Here is a 19308-nt window from a genome sequence, read left to right on the forward strand (position 1 = left end):
TTACTGATATAATCAATGGTTTAAAGAGTCTTGGCAAATCTTATACTAACAGTGAACTTGTAAGGAAGATTCTCAGGTCACTGCCAAGAACTTGGGAAGCCAAGGTGACTGCCATCCAAGAAGCAAAGGACTTGAACACTCTACCTCTAGAAGAGCTTCTTGGATCCTTGATGACTCATGAACTTAGCATGAAGCAACATCAAGAGGATGAAGTCAAAAAGAAAAGAACCATTGTCCTCAAATCTACAACTTCGCCTGATTATGAAACAGATGAATCTGAAGATGAAAAACAGGATGAAGAGATGGCTCTCATCACCCGAAAATTTAAGAAGTTTCTAAGAAAAAAGAAACAGGGGATGAGAAAGAAATTCACAAAAGGGGATCAAAGCAAAGAAAAGGAGAAAGATCAACCCCCTATATGCTACGAGTGCAAGAAGCCAGGACATTTCAGATCCGAATGTCCACAATTGAAGAAAGGTCCAAAGAAGTTCAAAAAGAAGGCAATGATGGCGACCTGGAGTACGAGTGATGACTCAAGCTCCGACGAGGAAACCTCAACAGAACAAGCCAACCTGTGCCTGATGGCACATGAAAATGAGGTAACTTCTGAATCCACTAGTGAATTTACTTTTGAAGAATTGCATGAAGCATTCTATGATTCAATTGATGAATTAAAGAAACTAGGGAAGAAAAACAAAGAGCTGAAATTGGAAAATCAGTCCTTAGTGAAACAAGCTGAAAATCTTTCAATTGAAAAATTCACCTTGATTCAAGAAAATCAAAACTTAAAGGATGAAATGAACAAGCTGAAATCTATAGTAGATAAGTTCACCTTAAGTTCAAACAAACTAAATATGATCCTTGAAAATCAGAAAGCTATATATGATAAGGCTGGACTTGGTTATAAACCCCTGAAGAAACAAAAATTTCTGAAGGATATTTATGTAAATTATTCAAGTAACAAGTCTACAAATATTACTTGTTTTAAATATGGAAGAATAGGACATAAATCATACACATGTCTTATTAACAAATATGCAAACACAAAAAAAATATGGGTTCCAAAAGGAACCATTCTGACTAACCTGAAAGGACCCAAGAAAGCTTGGGTACCTAAGACAGAAACGTGATCTTTGCTTGCAGGTGTGTCTAGCATCCCAAGAAGGAAACAGGAAATGGTATCTTGACAGCGGATGCTCGAGACACATGACTGGTGATGAATCACAATTCATCACGCTTGATGCTAAGGATGGAGGGATGGTCACCTTTGGAGATAATGGCAAAGGAAAGATCATCGGGATAGGTAACATTGGTATCACTCCCTCCAAATACATTGAGAATGTTTTATTAGTTAAAGGTTTAAAGCATAACTTACTTAGCATTAGTCAATTCTGTGATAAAGGGTATAAAGTAAGTTTTGAATCGTCTGTTTGCATTGTGACGAGTCCTATTAACGATGGCATTAAATTTATAGGACATAGGCATGGCAATGTTTATATGGTAGACTTGAATGATTTAACAAAATTAGACATGCAATGCCTAGTTTTCTTAAATACTAAAATAAATGAGACTAGTTGGCTGTGGCATCGTAGACTTGCACACATTAGCATGCATTCTCTCTCAAAATTAATTAAAAAGGATTTAGTTCTCGGTTTGCCAAAACTGAATTTTGAAAAGGATAGAATTTGTGATGCATGCCAATTAGGTAAACAAACTAGAGTATCATTTAAATCCAAAAATACTGTTTCAACTTTTAGACCATTAGAGCTCTTACATATGGATTTGTTTGGACCAACTAGAACCACTAGTCTAGGAGGAAAACGATATGGATTTGTAATAATAGATGATTACTCTCGTTTTACTTGGGTTTTCTTTTTGGCTCACAAAAATGAAACTTTTCATATTTTCACTAAATTTTATCGAAAAGTCTCTAATGAAAAAGGTTTTTCAATTCAAAATATTAGAAGTGACCATGGAACTGAATTTGAAAATCAAAATTTTGAAAATTTTTGTGATGAAAATGGAATTGGCCATAACTTCTCTGCTCCTAGGACACCCCAACAAAATGGGATAGTTGAAAGGAAAAACAGAACCTTAGAAGAAATGGCCCATACCATGCTTTGTGAAAGCAACCTTCCAAAATATTTTTGGACGGAAGCAATTAACACAGCATGTTACATTTTAAATCATGCTTTAATTAGACAATTTTTAAAGAAAACCTCCTATGAACTTTGGAAAGGAAGAAAACCAAATATTGCATATTTTCATGTTTATGGTTGCCGATGTTTTGTATTAAATAATGGCAAAGAAAAACTTGGTAAATTTGATGCAAAATCAGATGAAGCAATCTTTCTAGGTTACTCCTCCACTAGTAAAGCATTTAGAGTTTTCAACAAAAGAACTTTAGTAGTTGAGGAGTCCATACATGTTGTTTTTGATGAATCTAACGATCTTCCTTCAAGGAAGAATGAGGGTGTTGATGATGCAGAGCCACTAATAGAAGGTATGAAGGAGATCACTCTGAAAGACTCAGCAACTCCAAAAGACAAGGATCAAGAAGACGAACAAAATGAAAGAGGTGAAGAAATTTAAGAACAACCTCAAGGTACAAATGACCTACCCAAGGAATGGAGGTATGTTCACAATCACCCTAAGGAGTTAATTATCGGTGATCCTATGCATGGGGTAAAAACACGTTCTTCACTTAGAGATGTACTTAATCATTGTGCTTTTGTATCTCAACTTGAACCTAAAACTTTTGAAGAGGCTGAAAATGATCATAACTGGATTAATGCTATGCAAGAGGAACTTAATCAATTTGAAAGAAATAATGTTTGGACCTTAGTATCAAGACCTAAAGATTACTCAATAATTGGAACAAAATGGGTCTTTAGAAATAAATTAGATGAGCATGGAAATGTAATTAGAAATAAAGCAAGACTGGTTGCTAAGGGATATAATCAAGAAGAAGGAATTGATTTTGATGAAACCTTTGCACCTGTTGCTAGATTAGAAGCTATTAGACTTCTACTTGCATATGCTTGCTTTATGAAATTCAAATTATTTCAAATGGATGTTAAAAGTGCATTTTTAAATGGATATATTTCTGAAGAAGTATATGTAGAACAACCCCCTGGATTTGAAAATCATGCTTTTCCCAATCATGTCTTTAGATTAAATAAAGCTTTATATGGATTAAAACAAGCACCTAGAGCATGGTATGAAAGGCTAAGCAAATTTCTACTAAATAATGGGTTCTCAAGAGGCAATGTAGATACAACCCTATTTATTAAAAGAAACCAAAATGATATGCTAATTATACAAATTTATGTTGATGACATAATTTTTGGGTCTACTAATGAATCCCTTTGTCAAGACTTTGCTAAGCTTATGCAGGGAGAGTTCGAGATGAGCATGATGGGAGAACTCACTTTCTTCCTCGGACTCCAAATCAAACAATCAAAAGAGAGAATCTCCATCACCCAAAGCAAGTACACCAAGGAACTACTCAAAAGATTTGGAATGGAGAACTGCAAACCAATTGGCACACCAATGAGTCCCTCATGTAAGCTTGACAAAGATGATGAAGGTAAAAGCGTAGACTTAAAATACTATAGAGGTATGATTGGCTCATTATTATATTTAACTGCAAGTAGGCCTGATATCATGTTTAGTGTTTGCTTATGTGCAAGATATCAATCTAATCCTAAAGAATCTCATTTGAATGCTGTTAAAAGAATCCTTAGATACTTAAATGGTACTCAAACTCTAGGGTTATGGTACTCTAAGGACTCACAAATTAATTTGTTAGGATATTCTGATGCTGATTTTGCTGGATGTAAATTAGATAAAAAAAGCACAAGTGGAACTTGCCAATTTCTTGGAGTAAACCTGTTGGGTATAAAATACCCACAGCCGGAACCCACGGCGGAACCGCCATCAGCAAGCGCTGCTCCGCCCGGACTCCTACGGGAGCCGGGCTCCACCGACGGCATCAGCAAGTGCAGCTCCGCCCGGACTCCTACGGGAGCCGGGCTCCGACGACATCAGCAAGTGCAGCTCCGCCCGGACTCCTACGGGAGCCGGGCTCCGCCGCCATCAGCAAGCGCTGCTCCGCCCGGACTCCTACGGGAGCCGGGCTCCGCCGCCGACATCAAAATAGCTCCGCCCGGACTCCTACGGGAGCCGGGCTCCGCTCTCAACATCAATTGCTGGTAAGCTCAGTCCGGACTCTTACGAGAGCCGGACTTCACCCTTGACTTTGTTTGCAGCGCAGCTCCGCCCGGACTCCTACGGGAGCCGGGCTCCACCGACGACATCAGCGAGTGCAGCTCCGCCCGGACTCCTACGGGAGCCGGGCTCCGATGACATCAGCAAGCGCTGCTCCGCCCGGACTCCTACGGGAGCCGGGCTCCACCACCGACATCAAAATAGCTCCGCCCGGACTCCTACGGGAGCCGGGCTCCGCTCTCAACATCAATTGCTGGTAAGCTCAGTCCGGACTCTTACGAGAGCCGGACTTCACCCTTGACTTTGTTTGCAGCGCAGCTCCGCCCGGACTCCTACGGGAGCCGGGCTCCGACGACATCAGCAAGTGCAGCTCCGCCCGGACTCCTACGGGAGCCGGACTCCACCGCCATCAGCAAGCGCTGCTCCGCCCGGACTCCTACGGGAGCCGGGCTCCGCCGCCGACATCAAAACAGCTCCGCCCGGACTCCTACGGGAGCCGGGCTCCGCTCTCAACATCAATTGCTGGTAAGCTCAGTCCGGACTCTTACGAGAGCCAGACTTCACCCTTGACTTTGTTTGCAGCGCAGCTCCGCCCGGACTCCTACGGGAGCCGGGCTCCGACGACATCAGCAAGTGCAGCTCCGCCCGGACTCCTACGGGAGTCGGGCTCCGCCGCCATCAGCAAGCGCTGCTCCGCCCGGACTCCTACGGGAGCCGGGCTCCGCCGCCGACATCAAAACAGCTCCGCCCGGACTCCTACGGGAGCCGGGCTCCGCTCTCAACATCAATTGCTGGTAAGCTCAGTCCGGACTCTTACGAGAGCCAGACTTCACCCTTGACTTTGTTTGCAGCGCAGCTCCGCCCGGACTCCTACGGGAGCCGGGCTCCGACGACATCAGCAAGTGCAGCTCCGCCCGGACTCTTACGGGAGCCGGGCTCCACCGCCATCAGCAAGCGCTGCTCCGCCCGAACTCCTACGAGAGCCGGGCTCCGCCGCCGACATCAAAACAGCTCCGCCCGAACTCCTACGGGAGCCGGGCTCCGCTCTCAATATCAATTGCTGGTAAGCTCAGTCCGGACTCTTACGAGAGCCGGACTTCACCCTTGACTTTGTTTGCAGCGCAGCTCCGCCCGGACTCCTACGGGAGCCGGGCTCCACCGCCATCAGCAAGCGCTGCTCCGCCCGGACTCCTACGGGAGCCGGGCTCCGCCGCCGACATCAGAACAGCTCCGCCCGGACTCCTACGGGAGCCGGGCTCCACTCACGACGGCTCCGACCGTTGCCGAGCTTCAGTCGACAGATCCACGCCCCCTGACAGGCCCTCAAAACGGCCGCGACCTTGCTCCACCTCCTGTGGCGGACTCCGTACAGCTCCATTATCCCCCTGGCAGGCCGCAGTAACGGCCACGAACCTGCTCCACCTCCTGTGGCGGACTCCGCACAGCGCCATTATTCCCCTGGCAGGCTACAGTTACGGCCACGAACCTGCTCCACCTCCTGCGACGGATACCATGCGGTTCCCCTGACGACGGACGCTGCTCCACCCTTCATAACGGATTCCACGTGGCAAGTCGAGGTGATACCCGCGTGTCCGCTCCACTATCTTTCGCAATCAATTCCCCTGACCATGGGCGGCCCACTACCAGGCAGTTACGCACGTCGCCATCAGTCCGTTGCCTCCCCCGCCTATAAAAGGGGGGACTCAGATACGTTATTTTTTAAGCTCATTTCTCTTATCTCAAAACTTTGCTAAATTCTCCGTTCGAGCACTCCATTCTTGTTGAGGCAGAGAACTGACTTGAGCGTCGGAGGGTCTTGCCGGAGCAACCCCACCTCCGGTTTAGACTTCCCTTGCAGGTCCCGGCGGCGACCGCGGCCTCCTCAACTCCAGCTTCTCCGGCGCAGGCGGATTTTTGCACCAACAAAACCTAATCTCATGGTTTAGCAAGAAACAAAATTCGGTGGCACTGTCTATGGCTGAGGCCGAATACATTGCAGCCGGAAGTTGTTGTGCTCAAATCTTGTGGATTAAGCAACAACTCGAAGATTTTGGAATCAAACTTAATGAAACACCAATAAAATGTGATAATACAAGTGCCATAAATCTATCTAAAAATCCAATTCAACACTCAAGATCTAAACATATTGAAATAAGACATCATTTCATAAGAGAACATGTTCAAAACAAAAATATAATTCTTGAATATGTTTGCACTGAAAATCAATTAGCCGATATCTTTACAAAGGCCCTTAGTGAGGATAGATTCTGTGAAATTAGGAGAAATCTAGGAATTCTAGATCCATTTGTCTGAAATTTCTCAATTTCCAAAGAATTGATTAGAGCTCAATTTCCAAAAATTGCCTCCTTCAAAAGGATTTTCTGTGCTTTCTCGCTTTGCTTGGCGCGGTTTGAACGTGCCCTAGCACTTCATCGAACTTCCAAAATCCACTTCTTTTCTCCACTAAAATTCCTCTTTACTCTCTTGTGATCCCTCCTCCACTCAATTCAAGTCTTCTTGTCTGCTACTTTATTGGATATGGCTCCAAAGATGAAACTTCCCCAAAGAAGGAAATCAATCCGTGAGCCTGAGGAATTTGTCCGAAAGAAAAGGCATGCTCAGTCTTCCAGTGTTCCCGATCCAGTTTCAGTACCTGCTCAAGGTCTCTCTCAATCCTCCATAAGCCCCAGTGTAAATCCTCTTTCTGATAGAAAAGTAAAAACCGGGAAAAATATAGATTTTCGGTTCTTTGAGAAAGAAGGCTTTACTTTTGCTACCAAGATCAAAAATCAAGGATGGGAACTCTATTGCTCTCTTAAGGAAGTCACCTATGTTGATCTTGTTAGAGAGTTCTACCAGAACCTAAATTATGGAAATGGGTCAGTGACTTCAACAGTCAAGGGGATTCACATATGCTTGGATTCTAGGATATTGGGAGAAATACTTCAGTTGCCTAGTGAAGGATACTCATATATGGAACTCCCAATTAAAGAAGAAGGGATCAGAATTATCTTAGGAGAAGCTTTTTCAGAAAATTTAAACAAATTGGAAGCAAAGCTATTATCCATTGAGATGAGGGTCCTGCATCAGATTGTAACAAAACTCTTCTTTCCTAGGAGTGGTAGGCATGATCTACTGTCTGGCAGAGATGTATGTGTCATGTTTCATGTCATCACTCAGACCCCCCTAAACCTCCCTGCACTTATGATAGAGGCCATGAGAGAAACTTTGAACAGATCCAAGGCATACTTGCCTTATGGTATGGCCCTTACTAGAGTATTTAGGAGGTTTGGAGTTAGCTGTGAGGGGGAGGCACCTACCAAACTCTCACATGTGGACACCTTCAACCAACACAGCCTGCACCGAATGGGAATTACAAAGACTGTTGGTGGTTGGATCAAGGGCTCTGAAGAAAGAGCTGAGGAGAGAGTTGAGGAAAGAGCTGAAGACAGAACTGAAGGCAGAGTAGAAGAAGAAGGTCCATCTTCTCCTGTACATGACTTCAGGGCAGCTTCACCAGATACCCAGTTCATTCCTGATACTGAGGCTGGCCCTTCTGAGTTTACTAGGATGCCCACACCAGTGTATCAGTCAGAGAGCAGTGCACCTCATTCAGAGTTCAGACTGGCTGATGATCAGATCGAGCATATATCTCAGCGTGTGGCTTCTTTGCTGTCTAGTCAGTGGAGTAGTATTTCTTTTGCACCTGGAGCTACCTCTTCTGATCAGACCATTACTTCCCACATCTCCACTGTATTTCAGATGATTTCAGATCAGTCCGTCAGGATACAGCAGCTTGAGGACACAGTCTGGAGACTGACTGGCAGAGTTCTTGACTTGCAGGGGCAAGTCCTTGCATTGGCCCATCCCCAGCCACAGGAGTCTACTATTGAGGTCACAGACCTCACTGCAGAGGCTGGCAGTCTCAGAGGAGCACTAGAAGGTGGATATGAATTACTGAGGAAAGAGATCCGAGGATCGAGTGAGCATGCTACCACCCAGTTCACTGCTCTACTTCAATCTGTTTCCAGAGCACTGAACATACTTGATTCTATTAGACTCACCCTTTCTATTCAGTCCCTAGCATCTCAGCATTCTCAGCCACCCAGTTCATCTCGCTCTCCTACTCGTGGCAGAGGCAGACGGGGTAGAGGATGCACTTCTGATCCATCATCTCCTCACCCTATATCTGATGACTCCGATCATTGACCTATCTTGATCATTACTAGATCCTAGGTGTTAGTATTTTGTTCTAGGATCTATACCTCGGGGCCATGTATTGACAATTAGCTGGTTGAATTTTATTTTTTAAGAACTATGTATTGAAACAATTATGATATTAATGGAATCATCTTTTACCTATATTTCTACCTCTTTGTAATGATCATATTTTGGTTATATATTTTTTTCTTGTTGAAATATTGTCTTCTCCTTGTTGTTGTTTGCTGTTGATAATTGCTATATTAAGGGAGAGCAAACATCTGTGAAAAACTCTAAAGAGGAAGAAAATAAAGAATATTTCAGAAAAAGAAAAGGAAGAGTTAACTATGTTTGATGATGTCAAAAAGGGAGAGAAATTAAACAAAAACAAAAATTGAAATTAGACAAAAAGCAAAATCCTAAATTATGAGAAAAAGGGGAAGAAATTAAACAAAAACAAAGATTGGAAGATTAAAACAAATATTGGAGAAATTAAATAAATATTGGAGAAATTAAACAAAAACAAAGATTGGAAGATTAAAACAAATATTGGAGAAATTAAATAAATATTGGAGAAATTAAACAAAAACAAGGATTGAAAGATTAAACAAAACTTTGAGAAAGTTGGTATCGAAATTTGGTATCAGACAGAACTTAAACAAAAAGCCATCCATCAAAAGCAAAATCATAAGTACAATGCAAATAAGTATTTTTTTTTTTGCTCTGATATATTTCAAAATTCAAACTTGCTCTGATACATCTTTTGAAATTTTATTCATTTTGATACATCTTAAGAAATTTGTTTTACTCTGATACACCCTACAATTTCTTTTAACTTGCTCTGATACATGATAAAATTTAATCTGATACAGTGTGAAAGTTTCTCTGATAAATTATGACATTTGCTCTGATACAGTGTGAAATTTTCTCTGACATTTGCTCTAATACAGTGTGAAATTTTCTCTGATATATTATAAAATTTTCTTGCTCGATACATTATAAAATCTTTTCTAATATCATTGTAAAAAATATTTTTCTTGCTTTGATACATTGCAAAATTTATTTTTCTTCTCTTGCTCTGATATATCTTAAACTCAAAATGATCTAATATCCTTTTCAAATCTTTAAAAAAATGGACAAACTATTTTTGCATTTATATTACATGCCAAAAGAATCATACTCTTTTCAAGCATATACACCTATAATGGATTCTTTTGAAATTAATGCATTAACATAAATATTTTTGTTCAAATGTTTTGTCATCATCAAAAAGGGGGAGATTGTTGCTCCTAGATTGATTTTGATGATTACAAAGCAGATTGAAGGGATACAAATAATTTTAAAATAAAAAAGTCCTTATGCTCTTCAAGGGCAAAATCATAATTTCACTAAAATCCTGATTTGATAGTACCATTTGGTAGAACAAATGATTTGAAATCTATTGGTGAAAATTTTATTGTGTTTGGACTTATATTTTTGAAGTTATGAAGGTTTGAAGTGCATGAGTCGACTCATGAGTCAACTCATGGCACTGTGAGCTGATTGGCACGCAAAAATTCTCCTTGGCACGCTAGTTTTCTGGCTTGGCACGACCTGTGAGTCGACCCATGAGTCGACCCACAAGGCATGAGTCGACTCATGAGTCGACCCCTGCTAATTTGAGCCAAGAATTTCCAGAAATGCATTCTCTGGTTTTTGCAACAGAGGTCGACTCATGAGTCGACCCCTGAAGCATGAGTCGACTCATGAGTCGACCCCTGCGATGGGAAATGTCAGCAACGGCTATTTTTTTTGCCCATTTTAATTGCCATTTATGCTTCCTAAAAATCCTCTAACGGCTCTTTATCTACCTAAAATGTTTTCTCTTGCTTCTAATGCTACAAAATGCTTTAAATGGTGAAAGAAATTGCAGATTAAATAGCGGATCAAACGTGAAATCAAAAAACGAGAAGAACAGAAGAAAGGATCCGAAATTTGCAAGAAAAAGTCTGAGATCAACGAAAAATCCAAAAAGAAAAAGAGAGAGGATCCACAATATACCAGAGAGATTGTGAAAGAGAAAAGCAAGATCTTTCAGGGAGAGAATTCTTCACGCCTATTGTTTCAACCTTGATCTAGAGATTGTTTCAAAGCTTTCAAGAGATCTTCAATCAACAATCAACCTCTTCTCAAGCATTCAAGCGTTCATCCACTTTGAGAAAATCCGAAAAAAGGGTTCTTCATTTGAGTAAAACTTTTATTGTTATATTCGCGCATTTAAAGGAGCTGTTATTGTATTAATCTGTGCTCTAAATTTTCTAACTCTTTGTGAGTTTTTGTTCTTGTTTTTGGAGGATTTCCAAAACAAGGAAAGGTTGATCCGAACCTGAAATCGGAGTGTTTTGGGTTTACTTATACCCGGAAAACAAGTGATCTAGCTTGGGATAGCTAGTGTCGGAGTTTCCGACGTTTTGTATTCGGGTTGAATACAAAGGATAGTGGATTGAAATTCCCAAGTAGGATCTTGGGGAGTGGATGTAGGTGCAAGGTTAGCACCGAACCACTATAAATCCTTGTGTTTGTGGTGTGCTTTATCGCTTCACTTTATTTCTTTATTATATTCTTGCATTCCTGCTTTAGGTAATTAATATTAAATTAAAGTCTTTGTTTTGATCTTCATAAGTAATCTGTTGGGCTTAAAATTTTTAGAAACCCAATTCACCCCCCCCTCTTGGGTTGCATAGCTGGGCAACATTTACAACTATGAGAATTTTATAACAATAAGCAGGATAAATGTGGAGAGTGAAATTTATGCAAGGTGTAGAAGCTGGATGCAAGAATGCAAGAAGATAAGAAAATTTAAAAAGAGAGCAAGTAAGCATAAATAAACAAGAAGATTTATAGTGGTTTGGTGCCAACCTTGCACCTACGTCTACTCTCCAAGCTCCTACTTAAAAATTCAAATTCACTAAACTATATTCAACCTGAATACAATGTCGGAACCTCCGACTCTAGCTATTTCAAGCTAAAACACTTATTTTTCATGTACAAGCCAATCCAATACAATTCGATTCAAGGTTTGGATCAACCTTTCTATGTTTTGGAATCCTTTTAAAATAAAATATCAACTCAAAATAGAGTATAGCAGTTAATTATACAGAAATACAGATGTAGCTCCTTTAATGAGCAAATAAAGTTTTAAATACACTTTACATAATAAGAATGAAGCTCTTCTGATTTTTCTCAAGATGGTTGAAGACTTGAATGAGCTCTTGAGGGGTTGGTGATCTTGAAATAAAAGCTTCTTGAATTTTTAAGAGGGCTCTTGCTTAGGGTTGAAATGAATGCTTGAAGAACCTTTTCAAAACTTTGTTTATTCCCTCCTTTAAGTACCTTTTATAACTTCAAATAATGGTGGAAAATAATTTGGGCTGAAATAGAGCCATTGGAGCACATTAAATGGGCATTAAATGCAGCCAAAATAAGCTGAAAACTAGCCATTGCAGAATTTTTCCATCACAGAAGTCGACTCATAAGGTCGACTCATGCTCATGAGTTGACTCATGGGGTCAACTTCTGTGGCACAGAACAAAAAATGACTGTTCTATAATTTTGACCTACACAGCAGCAGAGATCGACTCATAGGGTCGACTCATGCTTAGGGATCGACTTATGGGGTCGACTCACAGAGTGTGCCAGCCAAAGAATTCAGCATGCTGTTCAGCCTCTTTTGCCATGAGTCGACTCAAATATATAAACATAATTTTCATTCAAAATATATATTTAAAAATATTAAAATTATCTCCAATAGATTACAAATCTTGTATTCTTGCTCTTGAGACTTTCGAATCAGAACTTGATAAAATTACAATTTTGCTCCTAAAATATAATAAATCTTTTTTCAAGCCAAAATCATTAGTCACCCCCTTAAATGCTTTGTAATCATCAAAATCAATTCAAGGAGCAACAATCTCCCCCTTTTTGATGATGACAAAATACTTGAGCAAAAGCATATATAAAGCATTGAACATGAATTTCAAATTTATGAAGATGCATCACTTTAATATCATAGTCAAGTATTTGAACAAAATGTATCATAATTAGTTTGAAGATCAATTTGAAATTTGCTTATAAGTTCATTTGCTTTGAAAATTAGATAAAAAAGAGGCTGACAATTTTGGTTCTTTAACACATTTGCTTAACAATTTTGCTTATTACTAATTTTTTTATTGCTTATTGCTCATTTCTTTATTGCATATTGCTCAAATTCGATTTTGATTCTCTACTCTCTCTTTTTGACAGCATCAATTAAGATTCTCTACTCCTCCTTTTAAGAGATCTTGAAAGGACAATTTTTTTTTACTTTCCCTTTTTGATAGCATCAATTAAGATCTTAAGAGATTTTAAGGATAGAGAAAAGAAAAGAAAGATGATAAAAATGACATATTTTTTTTACTCCCCCTTTTTGATACCATATTTTACTTCTTTAGCCCCCTTCTTTGATTGCTTATTTCTCTACTCCCCCTCAAGATAGCAAACATAAAGGATATATCAACTTGCTCATCTAGAAGATATTGTAATTCATAGTATTTCTCAGCACTAATATGAGTTATTTTTCATATCTCATAATTAAAACAATTCAATTTGATCACATTCATAGACATTCATTGAAAGTCAAAGCACACACACACACACACACACACACACACACACACACACACACACACACATATATATATATATATATATATATATATATATATATATATATATTCAAAAGTGACTGAATACAAAAGGTGTCCCAATACACATGAGTCAACTCAAAATATAAAAGTCATGGATAGAAACTATCCAAGAGTTAATTAGCCAACAAATACAAGGCCCATAAGATAGATCCTAGACATAGGAGACAAACTAATCTAGATCTAATAGATGTCATGGCTAGAGGGATCAGAATCTGAAGAATCAGAGATAGGGTGAAGAGATGTAGGATCAAGTCCATGGGCACGACCTCGACCATGTCTGCCTCGGCCATGGGTAGAGGTACCAGCATGAGTAGAGGGGTGAGAGGATCCTGGAGCCTGAGAAGCTACGGACTATGCTATAAAAGAAAGTCTGATGGTGTCCAAAAAATTCAAGGCTCTCGATACAGACTACATCAGGGCACTAAACTGAGTAGAAGCATTCTCACTGGAGCCCCTGATCTCTCTCCTCAAGAAGTCAAAATCACTCTCTAAGACTCCTTAAAGTCTAGCCGCCTTTGCAGTTAGGTCTGAGACCTCTGTGATGTCCTCATGCGGCTAGAGATAGGCTAAAGCTAATACTTGCCCCTGCAAATCTAATACTCTGCCTGTCAATCTCAAAATATATCCCTCAAGCTGCTCAATACGTACCGACTGAGCAGTGAGCATCTGAAAAATAGTAAAATTATGAGGGATTAGAGTCTGATCTGAGTCATCCTGGGATGTCGATCTCTGTGCAAAGACTGAAGTGACAAACTGCTGAGATAGAATGGAAGCAACATGCTGGGACATCATCTTAATCTGATCATCTGCTAGTCTGAACTCTGAAAGATATGCCCTGCTCTTTGACTGTGGAATTGAAGCATACCTCCTCACAGACTCTGAAGGACCAGCCTCGTGATCAGATATGAACTGAATATCTGGGAATGCTCTATGATCACGAAGAGGTGAAGATGGTCCCTCCTCCTCTACTCTATCCTCCGCTCTCTCCTGAACACCCTTTGTCCAACCGCCATCAGTCTTAGAGAAACCCATGCGATGCAGTGTGTGGCGGTTGATGGTGTCGGAATGGGATAGTCTAGCAACTGACTCCCCCTCAAAATTGATTCCGAACCTTCTAAAAACTAAGGTGAGTGCCATGCCAAAAGGCAAGTGAGCCTTGGACCTGTTCAGGGTTTCCCTCATGGCCTCAAACATCAATGCTTGAAGGTTCAGGAGGGTTTGGGTGATCACATGGTACATAATGCAAATGTCCCTACCAGATAGAAGGTCGGTTTACCACTCCTAGGGACAAACAGTTTGGTTACCAAGTGATGTAACAGCCTCATCTCAATAGAAAAGATTTTTGCTTCCAATTTATTTAGACTTTCAGTATAGGTTCTCCCTAAGATAACATTAATTCCTTCTTCTTTAATAGGGAGCTCCATATTGGTATAGCCTTCATAAGGCAAATGCAGTATCTGTCCTAAATGTACTGGATCAAGAATAATATCAATACCTTTTACTGTAGATTTCACTGTTCCATTGCTATAGCTCAAATTTAAGTAAAATTCTCTGACTAGATCGACATAAGTATTTTTCTTTAAAGAGTAGTAAAATTCTCATCCTTGATACTTAATCTTCGATCCAATAGTGAACCCTTTTTTTTCAAAAAAACTTGAAATCAATATTTTTTCCAAGTTCCACTTTTCGATCAAAGAGAGGTACCTTGCTTGGGCTGATTGGGAACTGAGTGGAAGTTGAAGCAGGATCTAGAGCAGGGATTGGAGTAGGAGAGGGCTCGGTTGCTAATCTCTTTCTGTGCACACTGTCTTCCAACCCATGAACGGATTTCCTTCTTTGCGGTAGCTTTGTTTTGGGAGCCATTAGGTCAAGAGAGACTTGAAAGGAGCTTAGGAGACTAAATGTGAGGCAGAAAGGAAAGGATTTTGGAAGGAAAAAGGCAAGGATTTGAGGAGTTAAATCATCCATTTGGAGAAGAAGGGATGATTCTAGGGCAAACTCGAACCGCCCCAAATGAGGAAGGGAGAGGAGAGGAAGTTGGTTCCTTAACGGATGATTTGAGTGAAAATCGATGGGAGGAGATATTTGAGAGAAATCTTTGGTTTGAGGAAGAAAAGATGGAGAGCTTTTGGTTCGGTGGGAGGAAGAAGATGAAGGGCTGAGTCGGCTCAAGAAAAAATTCCCAATAAGAAGAGAGCGCTCGAAGAGTTTTGACAAAATTGCAAGATTACCCTAGGGTTGACCCTGGGGGTCGACTTATGGCACAGAAAAATTTAAAAGAATAATGGGATAATTTTGAAAAAAAATTGAAACTCTGAGAGAATGATGTTTACCCAAATATTGATCATGTGAATGACAGTTTTGAGCTTTTGAGCTCTTAAGAAAAATGAAAATTGAGCTCAATAGATTTGGTTTAATGAATTTTTGGCATTAAGAATTTGGAATCAGAGAGATACTTAAACTGATGGATCAAAGATTTCTAGTTCTCTCTTAATTTTACAAAATCTATTTTCACTTAAGGCCTTAGTAAAGATGTCAGCCAATTATTTTTCAGTACAAACATAATCAAGAATTATATTTTTATTTTGGATATGTTCTCTTATGAAATGATGTCTAATTTTAATATATTTTGATCTAGAATACTGAATTAGATTTTTAGTTAGATTTATAGCACTGGTGTTATCACATCTTATGGGAGTTTCATTGAGTTTGATGCCAAAGTCTTCAAGTTGTTGCTTAATCCACAAGATTTGAGCACAACAACTTCTGACTGCAATGTATTCGGTCTCGATCGTAGACAGTGCTATCGAGTTTTGCTTCTTGCTAAACCAAGAGATTAAGTTAACTCCAAGAAATTGGCAAGTTCTACTAGTATTTTTTCTATCTAATCTACATCCAGCAAAATCGGCATCTGAATATCCTATCAAGTCAATTGATGAGTCCTTAGAATACCATAGTCCTAGAGTTTGTATACCATTTAAATATCTAAGAATTTTTTTAACTACATTCAAGTGAGATTCTTTCGGATTTGATTGAAAGTAAGTACAAAGATAAATACTAAACATAATATCTGGTCTACTAGCAGTTAAATATAATAGAGAACCAATCATGTCTCTATAAAATTTTAAGTCTATATTTTTATCTCCTTCATCCTTGTCAAGCTTACATGATGGGCTCATGGGTGTACCAATTGCTTTGGAATTCTTCATTCCAAATCTTTTGAGTAGTTTTCTTGTGTACTTGCTTTGGGTCATGGAGATTCTTTTCTTTGTTTGTTTGATTTGGAGTCCGAGGAAGAATATAAGTTCTCCCATCATGCTCATCTCGAACTCCTCCTGCATGAGCTTAGCAAAATCTTGACAAAGAGTTTCATTAGTAGACCCAAAAATAATGTCATCAACATATATTTGTATAACTAATATATCATTTTGATTTCTTTTAATGAAAAGGGTTGTGTCTACATTTTCTCTTGAAAAATCATTATTAAGTAGAAATTTGCTTAGCCTTTCATACCAAGCCCTAGGTGCTTGTTTCAAACCATATAATACTTTGTTTAATTTAAAAATATGATTAGAAAAAATATTATTTTCAAAATTTGAAGGTTGTTCTACATAAACTTCTTCAGCAATATATCCATTTAGAAAAGTACTTTTGACATCCATTTGAAATAACTTAAAATTCATAAAGCAAGCATATACAAGTAGAAGTCTAATTACTTCTAATCTAGCAACAGGTGTAAAGGTCTCATCAAAATCAATTTCTTCTTCTTGATTATAACTTTTTGCAACTAATCTCGCTTTATTTCTTATCACATTTTCATATTCATCCAATTTATTCCTATATACCCATTTTGTGCCAATTATTGAATAATTTTTAGGTCTTGAAACTAAAGTCCATACATTATTTCTTTCAAATTGATTAAGTTCTTCTTGCATTGTATTTATCCAATTATAATCTTTTTCAGCTTCATCTATGATTTTAGGTTCAAGATGAGAGACAAAAGCAAAATGATTGAATGCATCTCTAAGTGAAGAGCAAGTTCTTACACCATGTGTAGGATCATCAATGATTAGTTCCTTGGGGTAATGTGATCATACCTCTATTTTTTGGGTAGATTATTTGTACCTAGAGGTTGTTCTTGTAGTTCTTCACCTTCCTCATCCTATTTGTCTTCATGTTCTTCATCATCTTGAATGGTTGAGTCTTTTAGAGTAATCTCCTTCATCCTTTCTATAAGAGGATCTGCATCATTAATACCTTCATTCTTCCTTGAAGGAAGATCGTTAGTTTCATAAAAAACAACATGTATTGACTCCTCTACTATTAAAATTCTTTTGTTGAAAACTCTAAAAGCTTTGCTAGAAGAGGAGTAACCAAGAAAAATCGCTTCATCAGATTTTGCATCAAATTTTCTTAGTCTTTTTTTACCATTGTTCAAAACAAAACATCGACAACCAAAAATATGAAAATATGCAATGTTTGATTTTTTTTCTTTCTAAAAGCTCATAAGGAGTTTTCTTTAAAATTAATCTAATTAAAGTACAATTTAATATGTAACATACCATGTTAATTGCTTTCATCCAAAAATATCTTGGAAGCTTGCTTTCACATAGCATGGTATGGGTCATTTCTTTAAGAGTTTTATTTTTTCTTTCTACTATCCCATTTTGTTGAGGTGTCTTAGGTGCTAAAAAATTATGATCAATACTTTTTTCATCACAAAATTTTTTAAAATCTTAATTTTCAAATTCGGTTCCATGATCACTTCGAATATTTTGAATTGAAAAATTTTTTTCATTTGTGATTTTTCGATAAAATTTTGAGAAAATATAAAAAGTTTCATCCTTATGTGCTAAGAAGAAGATCCATATAAAATGAGAGAAATCATCAATAATCACAAAACCATATCGTTTTCCACTTAGACTAGTAGTTCTAGTGGGTCCAAATAAATCAATGTGCAATAGTTCTAATGGCCTAGAGTTGAAACAATATTTTTAGATTTGAATGAGACTTGTGTTTGTTTACCTATTTGGCATGCATCACAAATTCTATCTTTTTCAAAATTCAATTTGGGTAAGCCGATAACCAATTTTTTTTTAATAAGTTTTGAGAGTGAATGCATGCTAATATATGCAAGCCTATGATGCCAAAGCCAACTAGTTTCATTAATCTTGACATTCAAGGCTACTAGGCATTGCATGTTTATTTTGAAAAGATCATTCAAATCTACCATATAAACATTACCATGTCTATGCCCAACAAATTTAATGCCTTCATTAATAGGACTAGTTACAATACAAACTAAAGATTCAAAAATGACTTTGTATCTTTTATCATAAAATTGACTGATGCTTAATAAATTATGTTTAAAACTATCTACTAATAAAATATTTTCAATATACTTGGAGGGAGTGATACCAATGTTACCTAAACCGATGATCTTTCCTTTACCATTGTCTCCAAAGGTGACCATCCCTCTATTTTTAGCAACAAGTGTGATGAATTGGGATTCATCACTAGTCATGTATCTTGAGCACCTGCTATCAAGATACCATCTTCGGTTTGCTCTTTGGGATGCAAGACACACCTATACACAAGAATCAAGTTTTGACTTTAGGTATCCAAGTTTTCTTGAATCTTTTTTGGTTAGTCATAATGGTTTCTTTTAGAACCCATATTTTCTTTACATTAAAATTTTCAGATTTGTTAGAAAAATATGAATAGGATTTGTGTCCTATTCTACCATATTTAAAGCAAGTTATATTTGAAAACTTCTTGTATGATAAGTTTACAAAGATATTTTTTAGAAATTTTTGTTTCTTTAAAGAGTTATATCTAAGATTGGCTTTATCATAAATGGCCTTTTGATTGTCAAGTATCATGTGAAGTTTATTTGAACTTAAAGTAAACTTTTCAACCATTAGTTTTAACTTAGCAAACTCATTTTTTAAGTTTAGATTTTCTTGATATAGGATTGATTTTTCATTTGAAATACTCTCATTTTCTTTTAGTAAAGATTAATTCTTTGATTTTAATTCTTTGTTCTTTACCCCTAACTTCTTTAGTTCATCAATTAGGTCATAAAATGCTTCATGAAGTTCTTCAAAGGTAAAGTCAATAGGAGTTTCAGTATTTACCTCATTTTCATGTGCCA

The sequence above is a fragment of the Elaeis guineensis genome, chromosome 6, assembly GCF_000442705.2.
Source record: "Elaeis guineensis isolate ETL-2024a chromosome 6, EG11, whole genome shotgun sequence".
Lineage (NCBI taxonomy): Eukaryota > Viridiplantae > Streptophyta > Magnoliopsida > Arecales > Arecaceae > Elaeis > Elaeis guineensis.